Source organism: Vicugna pacos, chromosome 21 (assembly GCF_048564905.1).
Source record: "Vicugna pacos chromosome 21, VicPac4, whole genome shotgun sequence".
NCBI lineage: Eukaryota > Metazoa > Chordata > Mammalia > Artiodactyla > Camelidae > Vicugna > Vicugna pacos.
In genome coordinates, this window is record NC_133007.1 from 20,379,618 (window position 1) to 20,398,880 (window position 19,263).

The following is a 19,263-nucleotide window of genomic DNA, read 5'->3' on the forward strand; positions in this document are numbered from 1 at the left end:
TAAGAGGAAAAGGAAGCACGGGCATGTTTAAGTTGAGAGGATGAAGTATGGCTAAAGATTCTGATTTCAAAAGCTCACTCTGATCATAGTATGAAGAACAGACCAAGGGTGGGGGCAAGGCTGGCAAAGTGCTGGGAGACCATTCAGGTGTTCCTGTAATAGTTCACTTGAGCCAGAAGCACTAGGACAGTGGCAGAGATGGGCAGAAGCAGGAGGATTCAAGAACTAGTTCAGAGGTAAATGTGACTTTACCTGGAGCTGGACTGGATATGGAACTGAAGAAAGAACAAGGAACTGAGAGAGAGGTTTCTAATGTTTATGCAACTGTATACATCGTGGTGCCAGTCACTGGACCAGGATAACTGGAACAGAACCAGATTCATGGAAGAAAAAGCAAAATTTGATTCTGGACATGATGATACACTGACGTATCTTTGAGAAATCCAAGAGGAGGTGTTAAGTAAGCAGTGGGAAAAATAAAAATTTGGAGTTGGAGGTCTAAGCCAGAAATACAAATTCTGGATTGTCTGTGTATAGTTGTGAATGTATATGAGATTACCTGAGGGGAGAGTAAAGAGAGAACTCTAATATTTACAGACTACAATAGGGGATCCACTTCTCCATGAAACCACAGGAAAATGCCACTTTTTGGATCAATTTTGGACTATCAGCAAGTCCTATATGAGTCAATCATATAGGAATCAATAGAAAGGATGGCCAGAGAGGGTAAAATCTTGAAGGTGTGATATACTGACAAAGCCAAAAACTTTAAAGGAAGTGATGATGATCAATGGTGACCAATGTTCCTACGAAGTCAAGGAGATGACAGAAAAACATCCAGCGGGTTTGGAGAGAGTAATCACTAATTCTTTTAACAAGAATTATTCTGGCAGAAAGATGGGGCTGGGAGTCAGTTTAAGATGAGTGAGAGGTAAGAAAATAAAGTATGGGCAGAAAGTAAGCAATTCTTCGGAAGATCAAACAAGATAATATAGCTAAGAGATTAGAAGAGTACCTAGGCTCATTTAAAGTGCTCAATAAATATGCTAAATGATTAAATGTTGTTTTTTATGGTACTACTAAGATTACTGCTAGCTTTAAACCTCCCTCAGCACTTTAAACAATGCTTTGCACTTAGCTGGTACTCAAATACTTCAGATGCAAGGATAACTGCTAAGTAGGAACAAAGGGATGCTAAATCATTTTACATAATTTGCAATTAAAGTAGCTATAAATTCTTGGTGAACAAGATGCCCTGTTTTCCCTTCATTACAACATAAGCTAATCTAAATATGATTCTGTGTTCTTCATTCCCTCATGCTGTGGATTAAGAAAATCTTCCTAATAGAATATCACTAGATTACTACCATGATGAAGTTACCCTTCCCTCAAAAAAAAAAAATTAGACTAAAAGGGAAACTGGTTATATTTCATGACACTACTCACTGTTCTAGGATTGGATGAGGAAAGTTCATAAGAGCCCCGATCTTCTTAGGATCAGAAGCTGCTCTTTGCTATGGTCAATGAAAGAATGAGGACCTTAGGAATATTCCAGAAAGTACACTGGCCATAAGTTAAGTGTGCCTTTGGTTTATTTTTATATGTAATTGATGCTTCTCTTATCCGTGGGTGAAATTTTGCAGCTTGAAGGACTAAATATCCAACGTGCAGGAAAGGCAAAAAGGGCCTTACAAAACCAAAATGGGTGTGAGTGCCTGCAGGTGTCTTCACTGACTGCCCGCAAAAGAAAACCAAGTGAGGGTGATTTATGCATTCTTCATTATCTGGAATGGTCTTTGCCCATCTACCACTTTTTCAATCAGGCAAGACTCCCCTTTCACACTTCCTCTCCCCACCAATCACGTTTTGCATTCTGTAAGACACGAACATTCTGGATCCCTCAAAATAAGACAGTCGCCCCTTCCCTGAATGTCCTACCATTCTTTGTTCATAATTCAATTTCAGCACCTAATAACGTTAGATCACAAAGATGTGTTTATCTGTCTTTTCCCAGCTCAATCTCCCACCTGGACGGGGTGCATAGCAAAGCTAAGATCTGGGACACACTGTGTCATTTCATTCTCAACAATTGACACAAAATGGATAACAAATGTTTGTTGGGCAGATGGTATATTTCTAACAAATTCAGTCATCTGATTTAATGCATCAAATTAGGAAGGCAACAGCCAGGGGCAGTGTATTAGTTCCCTGTGGCTGCTATAACAAATGACCACACATTCAGTGGCTTAAAATGACACAAATTTAACATCTTATAGTTCTGGAGGTCAGAAGCCTAAAATGAGTCCACAGGGCTCTATTACTTCTGGAGAATCCATTTCCTTCACTTTTTCAGCTTCTAAATGTTACCAGCACTCCTTAGCTCCCTGTCTCTTCATTCATCATCAAAGTCAGCAGCACAGCATCTTCAAATCTCTCTGACTCTCCTGTCTTGCCCTTAGAAGGACCCTTCTTGCCCTTGTGATTATATTGTGTCCATCTGGATAAACCAGGATAAGTAAAAGATCTCCATGTGGGAGAATAATCCTATCTGTAAAAGTCCCTTTTGCTATGAAAAGTAACATCAGGACACAAACATTTTTTAGGGGCCATAATTCAGCCTAGCACAGTCAGGCACACTGACAGCTGCAAAAAGCAAATACCAGTCATCTAAAAGCAAGGGGTAAAACAGAAAAATAAAGTAGAGGAAAACTAAACATACACAAACAAAAAAATGGAGCAACTTGTGACATATAAAGTGAGAATAAATTAGCACTGCACTCCCTCAACGATCTCTGAGGGCAGCTGCACTTTATTTTGGTCCAATATTACAAAGAGAATTCAAAATAATGGCTTTGAGCGAATAGGGGAAAAAAAGTTGTTTCATGCTGTAAAGCTTGTTTAAGGAACAGGGCATGAAATGCTCAACATTGCCAATTATCAGAGAAATGCAAATCACAACTACGTGAGATATGACCTCACACTAGTCAGAATGGCCATCATTAAAAGCCCACAAATGATAAATGCTGGAGAGGGTGTGGAGAAAAGGGAACCCTCCTACACTGTTGGTGGTAGGAATATAGTTTGGTGCAGCTATTAATGGAAAAGAGTATGGAGAGTCCTTAAAAAACTGAAAATAGACTTATCCTATGATCCAGTAATGCCACTCCTAGGCATATATCCAGAAGGAACTCTAATTCAAAAAGATATGTGCATCCCAATGTTCACAGCAGGACTATTTACAACAGCCAAGATATGGAAACAACCTAAATGTCTATCAACAGATGACTCGATAAAGAAGTTGTGGTATATTTATACTATGGAATGCTATTCAGCCATAAAAAAGAATAGAATAATGTCATTTGCAACAATGTGGATGGACCTGGAGATCATCATTCTAAGTGAAGCAAGCCAGAAAGGGAAAGAAAAATACCATATGATATCACTTATACGTGGAATCTAAAAAAAAAAAAAGACACAAATGTACTTATTTAGAAAACAAACATGGTTTCTCAGGGGGGAAAGGGGTGGGAAGGGATAAATTGGGAGTTCGAGATGTGCAGATACTAACAAGTAAATATAAATAATAAACAACAAGTTTCTACTGTATAACACAGGGAACTATATTCAATATCTTGGAGTAACCTACAATGAAAAAGAATATGAAAGGGAACATATGTATGTATACGTATGATTAAAACATTATGCTGTGCACCAGAAATTAACACATGGTAAATTGATTATATTTCAATTTAAAAGGAAAAAAAAAAGAAACAGGGCATGATTGATCATGAAATATTTCAATTAAATGATTAATTTTGAAAGATAGGACTAACACTTAGAGGGGGAAGCTTAAATTTTACTTATACAGAGAATCTCATTCTCTGATTCTAAGTAAGATTTTTCTCTGTTTTATGGACTGAAAGTTTGTGTCCCTCCAAAATTTCTGTGTTGAAATCCTAATCCCCAATGCGATGGTACTACGAAGTGAGGCTTCTGGGAGGTGTTTAGGCCTTAAGAGTGGAGTCATCATGAATGAGACTAGTATCCTTATTTTAAAAATAAGCCCCATGGAGCTCTCTCACCCTTTCTGCTAAGTGAAGACACCATGAGAAAATGACCATCTACAACCTGGAAGAGGGCCCTTACCAGAACTCAACCATATCAAGTGCCTTGATATCCTGGACTTCCAGAACTGTCAGACGTAAGTTTCTGTTGTTTGTAAGCCACCAAGTCTACCGTATCTGTTACAACAGCCGCAATGGACTTAAGGCAGCATTTGTTTGTCAGATTAATTTCTGTCAAGTATACCTGAACTTATACATCCGAATAAACGTTAACTCTCAAAGCAGTCACCTTGGGAATGTAATAAATTCTAATGAAATAATTACTGCCTGAAATTTTGAGTAGATCACTTTAAGAAGTTATTTCAGAACCAATATATAAATTACATCATTATCAGTCTCATGACTTTGTAATGACACCTCATTTTTAACTGGAATAGCCATAAGTTGAGTTATCAAGATAGGCAAGCGTTAGATTTGGTTCCAAGTGATTTGGACCATTAAAAAAAAGGGGGGGGGGTCATATATCCTCATAACAGCCAAAAGAGTGAGCTGCAAGATTTGGGTGCAGTTCTAAAACAGGAAAGGAAAAAACCAAAAGTGGGAGCACTGAATTAAGAGCTTAGCCTTTCCAGATCACCCATCTGAAAAGGGCTATACTCTCTGGATATATAAGTTATGGTATACTGCTTAATAAGACTCTGGCTCTGTTCAATTAGTCACAACTTGTATGTATTACTCATCAAAAGTCATTTATATTTAGAGAATGTTTAAATGTATTCAAGTTAAACTATATGTCTACTGTATATCAATGCCCATCTATTACATGCATTACCGAATTCCTTCTTGTACTAATGCTGACACTGTGAGACTTATGTATCTGGATACCAAACCCTGGAGACATATTTCTCCCTCATTCCTTCCATAGACACTGGGAACCTGATTTCATAGATTTCAAGGTTCCACCCTACAGACCTGGGAATCCGAATGTCAAACTGTGAAGCAGGACTTATTTGATAATCACATACACATGGCTTCACAAACACACACTCACTCCATATGGGCTGTCCAGAATCGCTACACAAGTCTACTTTCCTCCCAGTCACATATATTTCAAGTTGCTGACAACAGAGCCCCATTAACAACTTCATAGGTAAAGCTGGGCTCTATCACTGGCCTTGATATATGGCACTCTTGGTGGTCACTAAGCCCCTTTCATACCCATGATGTCACTGTTTCCATAGAAACAACATCACTACATTCTCAAAGGGGGACAAACTACAGAGGATTCTCAAAGACAACAAAACCCAAACAGTGCAATTGGAATATGCAAGCTGTTAGCTAAAGTGTTTTTTTAATAAGGGTGTTTTAGTTTCTTTGGAGAAAAATACAAGCACAAAGAGATTTTTAAATTACAAATAAATGGGGAATAAATGCAACTAGAAAATACAACCGCTAAACTTCTTTCTGAAATGTAATCCATTCTACTTTGTGTAAGCCAGATTTAAGAAATTTAACTATTCTTAAAATAAGACTTGTAACTCTATAACATACACATGTTAATGTTTTAATGCTTTTAAAAACATTTAACATTTTAAAATGCTTTTTGCCTTTATGTATTTATTTGCTATAAACTTAACAGAATTGAGAGTAACTTTAATGATTTTTTTGGCAGTTCAACTAAGAAAGAAAAACAATCTCATATGCAGTCAGACTCCAAAAGAAAATATAAGAACCAAGCCACAATCATGCAAATATTCAACAATGGAACTATATGAAATTGGACACAGAGAATGGCAAAGTCAAACTATTTTACAAAACCTGAACAGAACATTTTCAAAATTAATAACAAAAATAAAAAAGTTCATGAAGAAAAAAAATCAGATACTAGTACCATCTTCTGATTGTTTATATAAACATAAGAGACTACACTAGTATTGTCAGAAATGGCCCACTGTGCTTAGGGGGAGTAACTAGCACATTCTTTCAAGTGTTTATAATTAACTGCCCGATTCACAGCTCCAGAAACATCTTAGGAATGCCTTTCTGGATGTGGGACAGTCTTTTCAAAGGCTGCAAATGTTGCCCAAACCAGTCATTCAAAAGCAGTCTAACTCAGAAAAGATGAGAGTGCAAAGAGTGTGGTCCCAGAGAGACCACACGCCTTCAAACGTGAGCTCTGTCCCAGCTGAGAACCACAATCAAGCAACAGTATCAGAGGTTACAGGCTGTCGTTTCTTCTCTTCCTGAGCAACGGCGAGTATGGAAGCCATAAAGTTTACAAGCCGAGGGAAAGGGTCCTAATGGAATCAACTAATCATCGTCCTGTGCATGCCACTATGAACCCCCACAGAACAGCCTGCCAAGCCCAGGACTATTCCTTTGTAATCGACCTTAGGTCAAATCCACTAGGCTTAAATAGGCACTCAAACCTCACTATTTAAAGACAGTAAGTCCTAAAAGACTCATTTACTCATCCTAGTGGTAGACTTGTTTGCGGGAGCTCTCCCTCTCCTGAAGACTCACATGCAAGAAGCAGCATAAAGAAATACCAATGACACAGAGTGACAGCCAACACCTGCCAGAATCCTGCAACAGGTGAGACAGGTACGACTGTCAGTTTTCCACCGTAGACCGTAAGGGCTTAGCCTATGGGGAGACACAAACATCCAGAGCTGAGGGTCAAGCCAGAGGATATAAAACACATGGAACTACAAGAGACCACTTACGTGTCAACCAGGAAACAAACTAAGGTAGGTGAGGAGAACGGAGGGAAGTAGAGTTAGATTCACGGGAAAGGAAAAGGTAACAGACAAGGTGGGTGGGGGGAGCTGCACCTATGCTTCCTATCCAACTGGGCTGCTCTTTTATCAATTCTTCCCCAGCCACCCCCACCACCGTCACCGCCCCCACATCCCACCCTCCTGTTGGGAGATACAGGGGAAAGGAGTCACTGCTTTACAAGCAGGTCAGACGAAAATTCCTGGTCTCAGGGCTCCCAGACAAGTGAGAAGACAAGTGTCTAACAATTCTGATTAATGTTATAAACACTGTGTGGTAAAGTGGAAGGATGACTAGAGGTTTGACAGGAAGACAAGGTAGGAGGGGAATATGAGGGCTGGGAGAGAATGAGCAAGAAAAACACATGCGGTGGCCTCCAGGTACCAACACAGCATTCAGGAAATACAAACAGCACCGTGCATTTGGAGGAAGTGAACGAGAGGAGTGGTTAAAATAAGGCTCAAAATTTAGCCGGGGCACAATTCATGGCCAATTTTTTAAATAATCAAATCAAGATAAAAAAAAATCTGGCACATTTGATTAATAGAGTTGCTTCAAAGGGAGAAATGTCCTCTCTGAAATTTAGTTTAAAAAAAGAGAGGTTTCTACAGCCAGTAAAGAAATCTAGAGATGCATGGCTAAGTCAGCTGCGGAAACCAAGGGTTGCAATCAAGGTGATCCACAGCACTAAGAAGGCAATCGAGGCCTCAAGATCCCACACATGCAGCAGATGGGGGCCACCTCCCTGCCACCACCACCCCGACCCACTATCACTAAGGATGATGTTGCCTTTTGACGACTCTTGTGTAGGTACCAGATTTGAACTCGGATTTCTTACTGCTCATAGCATTCTCTGGCAGCACTTATTAGAAAAATCACATACAGATGTGAGCAGAGAAACCCACTGGCTTCCACTGTCCTCCCGATGCGTTAACTCCCTGGCTTTTGCTAAGTTCTGGATAGAGCTCCCTTTCTAGTCTCCTCCAACCACGAAGGCTCTGCAGCATTTGTCATGGATTCAAGGCCTGAATGTGGGTGGCTCTGTAACAAGCTAAGTTTTTTATTATTTTGGATGTCCCACCAACTCTTTCCGTGCATCTGTCTCCCATCTAGTATGGCCCTTTCACCTCTAACACCCAAGCTTTCTGACCAATCCTTGGGAAAGACTTGTACAAAAGTCAGTTTCCCCTAGGAATCATTTGGAATGTCAATACCATCAGGGCCATTGCATCATCCTTAACAGAGAAACTTGTCAAATTTTGGACTTCTCCCAATCTGATGGGTCAAAAATATTAGTTTGGTGAAATTTTAAGTAGCATATTTCTCATAATGAAAAAGTTTGGGCATCCATTCAAATGCCCTGTAAGTGGAAGGTGCTTAAGTAGTGTTTAAATGACTGAAGGTCCTGGAATCATTAAGAGATCATCGAAAAGAAGTTAATTCCTAAATAAGGCGGCACACTCAGAATCAGCTCTAGCGGACAATGTGAAAAACCAAAATCCCAGACTCAGATCAAATTCATGAGTGACTCTGAGACTCAATGAGAGGTGACTTTTGCATAATCATCATCCACTCAGAGACACCCAGAGACAGGAGACCTTGTTACTCCACATAACAAGCCACTGATTTGTGTGTGTGTGTGTGTGTGTGTGTGTGTGTACGTACCCCCTTGTGTGTAAGTAAATGTCTCTGAGAGAGAAGGAAGGAAGGCAAAGAAGTTGAGGAGCAAATGTGACAGTAAGACTCATGACGCTAACATTTGAAGATGATTAATTTACACGGGCAGGTAAGAAAGGAAACAGTAAATTAAATAGTGTCCACGTCGACGCAGGCTTTGACCAACAGCTGAAAGTCCCAAGGACTCACAAGGAGTTCGAATGTAATAAAGACCTTTTAGAAGGAGAGCAAAATCCATTAGAAGATTAAGTTCAGCCCAGAAGCCAAAGTAAAGGAAAACCATTGCAGGAATGTTTACTGACACATCAGAGCACAGCAGAGCAAAACAATCATTCTGCCACAACGCTGGACAGTCTCATGGGCTGCGCTCAGTACATGGCTGATGCTCATTTGTTCCCTGTCTCCTTGTCTCTATTCTAATTTACTGAATTTTTATCAACCATATTACTAACCATAAAGTCTGGGCTAGCTTGATCACACAGAAAATAATCACCAGCATGGTTTTTCAGCATTTCTCTTGTGTATGAGAATTCATTCATGCAATGAGTTTACAACCCTACAGAGGTCATTCTCCAAAGGATTTCATCTGACCTTCTTCACCCTACGGCCACTGATTACAGCTCTCACTTTGGCTGGGACTCCTGTCCTGATCAGCACCGTACACCCAGCAGCAGCAGGTCATGAAAGAGGAAATCAGAGAATCAGTAAATAGCTCAGAGCAATTCACTGCCTATCCTGTTAAAAAAAAAACAAAAACACACACACACACAACTTCTGAGCAAATAACTCACATTCAAATCCCTCTCCTGGGCCAGCTACCCTGGTCTCTCTGCAAGAAACAGTAAAAGATGCTGAAGAAGAGAGAACTATTTGGGGAAGGGTCTAGGGTGCTGCCTTCAGTCGGACCAGGTCTGGGTGGAATAGGCAAGCACAGAAAAGAATAAATCCCAGCTTCCAGAGGAAGAACCATTGTAAATAAAAGCTGTTGGAAAGGCGGGAAAAAGTCTGACCAATCTATACTACAAACCCTGGGAGCCTCCTCAAAATAAAATGCTCTTCAAGGTCATCTTGAGTCCTTCCCACTACTTTAAAAACAGCCTGACAGATGCTAATTAACCCTCCTGATTCCACAGCCCCAAGGGAGATGTAAATGTGTTTAACTGATGAGCACATTCAATCTCTACTATTCCTGGAGCTCTAACAGCTTTGTAAAGGGCCTTTGGAAGAAAAGCATTTTGACAGCATCATAGAATGTCCAAACTGAAATGGACCACAAAGAGCCTCTCTGGATAGGCAGCAAGAATATTGGCCAAAAAAAAAAAAAAAAAAGGTTTGGAGAACGATCTAGATCCAAATCCCCAGATCGAGCCTCAATCAGCTGTGTGAGGCCAGGTAAGTAACTCAAGCCATCTAAGTGTCAGTCTCTCTACCGGCAAACGGAAGACAATACCGCCCACTCCATGGGCTGTGTTGGTAAAAAGCCCAGCCCTGTTCCCCATTTACAGCTGTAATCTGTGGTTTAGTGTGAACAGTGGTATACTGTAAAGTACTGCGGTAGTTTATAACTCAGAACATACCACCCTCACATCCCTTCTCCTTTGTAACCACTCACCAGTCCCAGCCTCTCGTGACATGCCAGCCACCATAGAAAACACATGCATGTGGATTCTCAAGGCCGCATGTTCCTTACTGTAAAATGCCCAACACGTTTGCCTATTGTTAGTCAGCCAGCAAGCCACCACAGCAAGGCAGTGGTGGAGCCAGCTTGCCAACCCGCCTCCCAAGGCCAAGTTTCTCATGCTCCCTCTGCTGTGCCCCGGAGGCACAGCGGCTGTGAACTTGACTCCCTACTCCAGCAGGCTCACCTCCCTAGAGCCCCGCCTCAAAACCTGAGGCCTCTGCTCCGGTTCCAAGTGCCTTCAACTTTAATTTCCATCTGTCGCTCTCATTAACAAGCTGCATACTTCCTCTTCAGGGTCCAAACAAAAGACACTAAGCAAGAAGGCCTAAGGAGATTTCTCTACAGTCCCGGGAAACCTATGAAATCTTAATGAGAGGATGGTCCGTTAGCCTAAACACATTCAGATTATTTTCAAGTGAAAATGAGAAACACTTGTTAGGGTCGGCATGGTACATGTAGGAGGCGAGGGTGGGGCAGGGGGAGGTGTCAGCCACATGAGGTGATGGAGGCTCTCATGTTCACCCATTCCTACACATGATGGCACAGGTCATTCCCAACCAGTGGCACCCTCCTCAGCTGCTCCTGGGCACCCAAAATCTCAGCCCTTTGAGGTCCTAACTTAAAAAAAAAAATTAGAGTCAATGACACGAAACATTTCATCAAAAACTCCTAGTAGAAAAATAAGAAACGCTTCTTGGTTTAGCCAAGTTGATCAGAATCACACAGCTCCAGAATCCAGGAATCCTATGTCCCCTTTTCCTCCTCAACCACCAAGGAGCCTCTGTAGGAGATGACATTATCTCCCCAAGACAGGAATTATCATTTCCTTGGTACAGGATGTGTCTGCTTTTTATTTTCTGGATTCATGAATTTAAAAAGATACATCTTCAGCCAAACTATTTATCTGTGTCAACAACAACAACAACAAAAATTTTAAGTGGGTTGGAAAATAAAAATTGACAGATAATCAAAAGAAAAAACCCACAAGACCAGTCTGTTTTGGTGGAGAAACTGCAACTTTCTCACAAGATTACATCCACAAAGGTGGTGACATTTCCTCAGATCTCAGCATCACAAGAGTCAAAGGAGCAGCTGGAGAATCCAGGATTACGGGAAATGCCTCAACTGTCACTTATCTTATTGACCAGAACTTGACAGGGTAATCTTGTTAATTTTGGCTTTCTAAGAATGGAAAGTGGTTTATTTGTTGTTGTTGTTTTATTAAATTTTTCTGATAGTTAATAATGGTGACAGGGCAAAATATCAGTTTTTCCCACATCAGTAACTGTCCTCAGCTTCATACATGAGAAACGCTTTGTTAATTAATCTGAGGGCTCAATCAGTACATATTTGTATGGGCCAGTTAAGTGTCAGGTATGTACCAGGTGCTGTATAGAACAGTCCAGTAGAACTTCCTAGAATAATGGGAATGTTCTGTATCTGTGCTGTCCAGTACACTAGCTACTGGCCACATGTGACTACTAAGCACTTGAAATGTGGTCTGTGCAACTGAGGGACTGAATTTTTCATTTTACTTTATTTTAAACTTAAATTCCCACGTGTCCGGTGGTTATTGAATTGAATAGCACAGCTATAGGGGATATCAAGACATGAGCAAATATAATCCCTGAATACAGAACCATGTTCTGTCTGGAGGAACAAGACAAGGACATGAGAAACGCTAACTCATAAGAACAAGGTAGTAAGTAAAGTTGCCAAGTGAATGACATGGAGCACAGGGAATTTGAGGAACCCAGGGAAGATGTTACAGACACAGCAGAACATGAGCTGAGAGGGTTTAGTAGGACAGCTGAATTGCTGACCAACTGTAGACCAAAGACGACATGGCACCATGTTGCTTTACTCAGATACCCGTATTCCCTCAGCTCCTCAGCCATGTGCATTAGCTGAGCTAATGCTAATGAACTTATAAACAGGTTATTTTTGTAGGTACTGAGACACTACCACCAAAAAATAAAAAATTGTCCAGGAAAGAGTCATATCACTATAGGTGATAGTCAAAGGCACGTTCCCTGGCAGCAGGACAGCCCCACTGGGACTATCGCAGGGTTTGCCTAGAGCAGTAAGTGATCCTGAGACGAAGGGAGCAAGCAGGGCTCCAAGGCGTTTAGGAAGCTGAGGCAGGAAAGCAGAAGAAAGATCAGCTCTGGGTTATGAAAGTTCAAGAAGAAGGTCTCTGGCTGATAATGTCTCCATAGAGAGACAAGCAGAGGAAGAACCCCAGGGACAGGTAGAAGGGTGTTCCTGGGTGGGGGCAGGTCTGCCCTCTCTGGGCATCGTCAGGGCTGTGCCCAAAGCAACGCCTGGCCCACAGGGGAAGTGTCACCTCACCCACCTCAAACCTGCCAGACCGCATTCCCTCCTTCCCAAGGGCTGTGGAGGGCTGCCTGCTCCTCTAAGGAGGAGACAGCATGCCTGTCCTTGTCCTTTCAAAATGGGGAGGGAACTCAGAAGGGCCCACAGTATAAATGAAAAAAATGGAGCTGCCTGGTCCAGGCTGCTGCTTTGCTCCAAAATGTTGGCAAAAACTCTAACTGAAGTCCTCTACTCCACTACCAGACAGTCTTTTTCAACCTATCCCTGTCCTTTCAGAAGTTGGTGGGGGGAAACATATGCTGGGTTGGGGAGGACTTCAAAACTTTTAGCCTTTCAGAGTCCTGCATTTAAAGGTCAACAGTCCTAGGAAGGTGTCCTTCATCAGTTAACACCCTGAAGGAGAATGTTCATGTAAAAAGAAAATTCCCAGAATTTGCCTCTGGGCGAATGGGCACAGGGCAAGTCCTGGAAGCTGGGCAGAACCTCCCTGAGGGGGAACATTAGCACAGAAAGGAGAAATGGGACAGACCCTCTTGGCTATCTGGCCTAAGGCTGACCCTAGGCTGTACTCCCAGAGTCAGCAGGAGGGGGCAGACTGAGTACGGAATCTGATTGCACAAGACCTGGGTTCACACCCCAGGACTGTCATTTAGCAGTTGGTGTTACCATGGGGAAGTTTCTTCACCAGGTCTTCACTTTCTCTATGCAAAAGCCCCTGTTGATCAGGTGTCAGTACAACCATCGCTTTTTCAGGGAAGAGATTTCCAATGAGTCAAGTCCCCCGACCATGCACACTAACCACACCATGGACCGTCTCCTTTAGCAGATCTGGGTTGAAAGTCCCCACTCCTGTGTAACTGTCTGATTAGCCCTTGATTCTCTTTTCTCTCAGCTTCATTAAGACAGGGAACATGTCCATTCTTTTTTCTCACTACTATGCCCCAAACCCCAACACAATATGTGGTGCATAGTAGGTTTCAAATTAATATGTGTTGAACAACTGAATAAATGTTTAATTGAGCTCCTGAATGTAAAAATGATCTATAAAATACGAAGCACAATGGGACCACTTGTGATTGTTACTTGGTGTGGATGATGACATGAGAATTAATCCTCTTAGCTGCTGGAAATCATTCTGCTTTCATTTAAGTAACAAAACTGCTGCATTTGAAGGACACCACAAGGAAAGGGACTCTTACAAGCTATCCCACGGAGCCCTGTTTCAGTATTCTCTTCATGACCATGCCAAGATATCCAGCTCATCTGGGTTCAGACGCAGCATTGCCAGTATTGCTTTATTCCGATCCATTGCTGGTCACTGTGGGAGCCTTAGTTGAGTCATCTGGCCTTTTAAAAAGCGAGAGGCCTATTGGCGCAATCTGCTGGGTATGTGGTGCTGGGCCATAGACAATGCATTCTGGCCATGGGTTAGGCTGAGAAAAGCACTCCAGGTCCCACCAGCCCCCACCTCTGTCTGAATCCAACTCTATACCCAAAGTGCCACGGGCATCAGGGGCCGAAGGAAACTGCAGTGGCCAAGGCCCGGGAGAGCTTGCTCCCCCATGCTGTTACATTCAAGGGAACAAAGGCCTTCCAAGTTGCACTGAGCTGGTCTGAAGATGCAAGGCCTTTATGCAGGTTTCCAAGGAGATGACTCAGATGCTGTTACCATAGAAACTGTTGCTACCATTCATTGTCCATCACCCCTTGACAGAAAGGAGGAGGGGGTAGGGGGTTGATGGAGAAGGAGACAAGAAGAGTTGGATTTCAGTCAGCATGAAAGAAACATATTGAGGTGGGTCCCCTAAAGACTTCTATGGTGTATATAACAAAACCTCCAGTCTCTAAAGGAGGTGGATTAGGGACATGAGTGTTCACAGTTCATTGTTATTTGTGCTGGTAGAGTTGAGGTTAGTAAAGTGCCACATAAGAATGACCTCTACCCATTTGTTGGGCTCCGTCACCTAGGATGTCTAGAGGAAACACTCGAGTGTAAGGGTCATCGGCAATGGTCAGGCCATAACCCTTGAAGCTGTATAGGACCATAAGGAAACTAATGTATGCTGTCCCCTCCCTTCTTTTCTGCTGAAAATGTTTTTTTTCAGGTAAAAGAGGAGGACATTAGAAGTTCCTCTGACTTTTGCTAATATCTCATAACATCTACTACCAATGAAGTGTTCATTTTTCTTAATCTAATGAGAGCAGCTTATGGGAAAAACAGAAAAATTCCATAAATAAAAGCACATAGAAATGTCTGTGGGTAATAGAAGACATATTGAGCTTGGCATCAAGTCTGAAGATCAGAATTTGAAGGTCAGTCTCATCACTTATTATATACATGACCTTGGGCACTTAAGTGCTTGAGTCTCAATTACCTCTTTTATGCCATGGGAACAGTAACTGCCAGTCTACTTCATGTGGTATAAAACCTTATGAAAGGACTATGCCATCCTGTGCCAAGCACCATGACGTTGCCTGCCTAACACGCCATACCCATATTAGCGAAAGGCTTGTAACTTCAGTTACTCCAGGCAGGACTTGCTATAAAATCCTTTTGTTATCCAACTTTATGTTTGAAAAACAGTTGGTACCCAACCAATTACTATGATATTAAAATTATGAGTGATAAGATGGACTACATCACCACAGCTCTCTGTTTATTTTCTTTTCTAGGCCCTCAGACCATATGCAAGCATCAAGTCTGACAGTTAGACCTACCTTTTTCCCAAAGTAGTCTCAGAAAGTCAAATTTCAATTGGGAATGAGATGAAGTTATAGAAGAAGCTCTCTGGAGTAGGAGGGATAGAAAGCGGAAACTGTTTGGGGGGAAACAATGTCCGGCAGGTACATTGACAAACCTGGCAACATCAAATTAGGGTAGAGAATGGGGGCGAGCAAAGATCTGGAGTTTGGAAATAGAAACAAGAGGACAAAATACATATTGCTGCTACCCCAATCTAGAAAGTTTTCACATCTTTCACACCCTTTATAAAGACAACAGAAAGTCTGAAATTCCTCTTACAAAGTAAGTCTCGCAAAGCTGCCAGGCAGGACCTGCAGTCCGCCCTATCTGCTCCAGGAAAGGTGACTCAGGCCTGGGCGCTCCAGAAGCCAGACAAAGGGGGCATTCAGACATTACCAGATGGAGCAAAGAAAATGTACTTCAGTTCCTCTAATTCTGCACAAGTTCCTTATTTACGGTTTTCTTTCAAATAACACTGCTGTGCATTGTTGGGATAATACTCTCACATCAGGAGCATCTCTGTTTTATAATTGAAGTATAGTCAGTTTACAATGTTGTGTCAATTTCTGGTGCACAGCCTAATAGTTCAGTAAAGGAGTCTCTCTCTTGAGGTAACAGACAGGAGGAATTAAGAAAGAAAGAGGCAAGGAAAGCAAACGCCTTTCCTATCATGGGATTGGGGGCACCAGCTAATCCTACCTGCCAGGAAGAAAGGAACTGGGACAATACAAAACATGCTAGATGTCGCAGCTCTTCGGTTTAGGTCCCTCTTGATAATTATAAAGAACCCAGTCCTTGTAGGGGACGGTATAGCTCAGTGGTAGAGTGTATGCTTAGCATGCATGAGGTCATGAGTTCAATCCCCTGTGCATCCATTACAAGTAAGTAAATACCTAATTACCTACCCCCCCACCAAAAAAGTAAATAAAACACAAGCTTAAAAAGCATATTCTATAAAAAAAATCAAGAACCCAGCCCCAAGCCAAGATCACACAATCAAAAAGGGGTATTGAAGGACAGTGGCCCTTGGTCCCAGCAAATAAGACTTACACTTTAGCTTTAAGTGTGATTCCCACATAGCAACTTTCAGAGCTTTAAATATTCCTGCATCCCACAATTTGCCCAACCTAAAAATGGATATAGCATTTCTTATCAACAGCTTTTGTGCTTCACTGAGGCAGATCTCTCCAATGAGGACACACTCGGCGTGCCCATTCTGCCCAGATCTCCTTTGACACCCTCACAGCACAGAAAGGGAGAGCTAGAATCAATCTGGCATGACACATACTGCTATCCAGGCTTCTTGTTTCGCATTTGAAAAGACCGAGACCAAGAGATCTAATAAAGGACTTGCCCAGGGTCAAGAGCCAAGTAGGCACAGATTTCAGGCTAGAATATTGTAGTATTATTTCTATCACATTAAACCACCATCAACTACCATCTTATTCCTGTGCAAACTAATTCCATCTCTTCAACTAGATTAAAATCTCTTTGACAACAAGAATTTTATCTTTCCCTAGTAATCTCAGGTGCCCGTGCCATAACACACAGTGCCAAGCTAAAACATCTGGGAAGAACACTGAAGCGTTTCCTGACCAGCTCTTGCCTTACTCTTTATTAAGGATCTAGCTTGCGTGCTCTGCTAGCAGCATCCAGTGACAAGCTCCACCACACATGAACATTCTGGACTGTCCTTTTGCATTTATTTGTAGTGTACTTACTTGAAAGACAGGACTAGACTGTGTTGTATTTCCTGCATGGATTTCAATGTCCAGCACCTATTGGGAGCCCAAAACAAATGGATTCTAATCCAAGTCTCAACTCACCAACACACATCACAGAAATTTTGGCTACTTCTGGGGAAGTTGATCACTCCACCTTCCCTTGAAACAATTTCTTTTCCTGGCTCCCATTCTTGACTCTCTGGGGGAGAATTTTAGCCATAAGAGCATTTGAACTGCCATCTTTAAGGAAGGCCATAGTGACTAATGACATCTTTACCTCACAAATGTTTTAATGTTGGTATAAAGAAGACACTTGAATGGAGCTAGTGGCTGGAGTTCGGTGTAATCTTTTCAACCTTGCAATTTAAGGAATCCATCATCACCTATCATTAAAATAGCCCACCTGAGACTTATAGAAAAGGATTACCAATCCCCTTGCCAAAAAGAATAGAAGAGTCACTAATTCTAATGATATCCTGACATACCCCAAAAGCAAGCCAGTATTTTGGCCTAAATAGATGCTCTCATCTAAAAAGAAATTGCTGATGGACATCTGGTTTGTTTCCAGTTTGGGTTATTACATTTAAAGCTACCATGAACATTCATGCACAAGTCTGTGCATGGACACATGCTTCCACTTCTCTTGGATAAACATCTAGAAATGGAATGGTTGGACTACATATGTTTAACATTTTAAAAAACTGCCAACCTGTCTTCCAAAGTGACTGTTCCATTTTACATTCCCACCAGAAGTATGTCCAGAGTTCCAGTTCCCCTATATCCTTATCAACACTTGATATGGTCAGTCTTTTCAATTTTAGTCATTCTTACAGTTATATAGTGGTATCTCATTGTGACCTTAACTTGCATTTTTCCTAATGACTAATGATATTGAATATCTTCTCATGTGCTTATTTGCCATCCATATATCTTCTTTGGTGAACTGTCTGTTCAAATCTTTTGCCCACTTTTCAAATTGGATTGTATGTTTTCTTATTATCATATTTTGAGGGTTCTTTATATATTCTGGATCCAAGTCCTTCAGACAAGACTGTCGTTAGCAATTGCTTCCCTTACAGACAAAATGTCTTACTGATTTCTTCAAACCTCTCCCTCACCCCATCAGTCTCTCCTCCCCAGCTGCGGTAGCAGTATGATCTAAATATCTAAATAAACAAACAGGCAATATGGTTGCTGAGCCCCCATGACGCTGTCTGATCACAGTTGATCAGGAAGCTGGATGTCCTCCCATAACAGTGACTGCTACTCAGGGCCATTTTATACTCACACAGTCCTGCAAGGAGTTAAAATAAATATGTTTCTTTTTTGAAGATACCCTATCTTAAATCAGTAGTTCTCAACAGGGGACAATTTTGCCTCCTACAGAACATCTGGCAACGTCCAGAAACATTTCTGTTTCAGATCAGCCCCCCACAAAAGAGAATTTTGTGGAAATCCTGCTTTAAATCTATTTTCAGTTACTATTTTTAGATAAAGTAATACAGTGCAATAGAAATACTGATTTAAGAGCCAGGAAATCTGGGTTCTTCTCCTAGCTCTGTCTCTAACTACTTGTTAGTGTTCAAGCAAAGCACCTAAACTCTCAAAGTCGCAAATTCCTCATCTGTAGAATGTAACCTAAATTGTCTCTAAGTTCTCCAGTTGCAAAGAAATACAATCCTGTGACTGTTTATTCAAAAACCACACACGACTTGGAGCAGTCATGAAAATATCCTTAGGTTTTCCATCCTTAAGGAGTTTAACAAGATGGTAGCAAATGTTTGTTCAAGGGAATAATTCCTGAGAATGTTCCTCATGCAAAAGGATGGCGATCAACTGCTGACCTCAACAGGGACCCCAGTCAAAGAGGGGAAGACAAGATGAGATCCTGGCACCTGCCAGCAGGGTTCAGATGTTCCCAAAATAGAACCTGCCCCACTGAGCTGGATCCTTCTATCTTCCCTTCCATACATCTTCTTTGGTGAAGTGTCTATGTCTGCTTTAGTTCTGACATCTTGATTAGTTCAACTGTTTGCAAAAGTCTCTACAGTGGCTTTGCTTCACCCCAAGTCATTCAACTTCAATGATCTAAAGATGAACTCAAGTGCAAATGTGACTTGCAGAGCAGAGCATGTGAAAACCCTTCCAGAGCCAATTTGCCTAGCAGATACAGTTTCCAACTCAGAAGTGAGATGGTGCCAGTGATACAGTGTCTTTGAAGATCCTGACAGAGCTCTGATAGGAGGAAAGTCACCTCCT

General features: G+C 41.7%; 1 protein-coding gene across 4 annotated transcripts in view; it reads right to left on the reverse strand.

Annotated features, from left to right (window-relative positions):
- The window catches only part of LOC102546089 (carboxyl-terminal PDZ ligand of neuronal nitric oxide synthase protein), a 279,781-nt gene that overhangs the window by 110,936 nt on the left and 149,582 nt on the right, over nucleotides 1-19,263 (reverse strand). Inside the window, exon 1 of one of the 4 annotated variants that reach the window (XM_072946224.1) lies at nucleotides 5,116-5,173. The exons of the other annotated variants lie outside the window; for them this stretch is intronic. The gene's annotated coding sequence lies outside the window, so the exon portion shown is untranslated. Of the gene's footprint in view, nucleotides 1-5,115; nucleotides 5,174-19,263 lie in introns of those variants that run through there. 4 annotated transcript variants of the gene reach the window in all.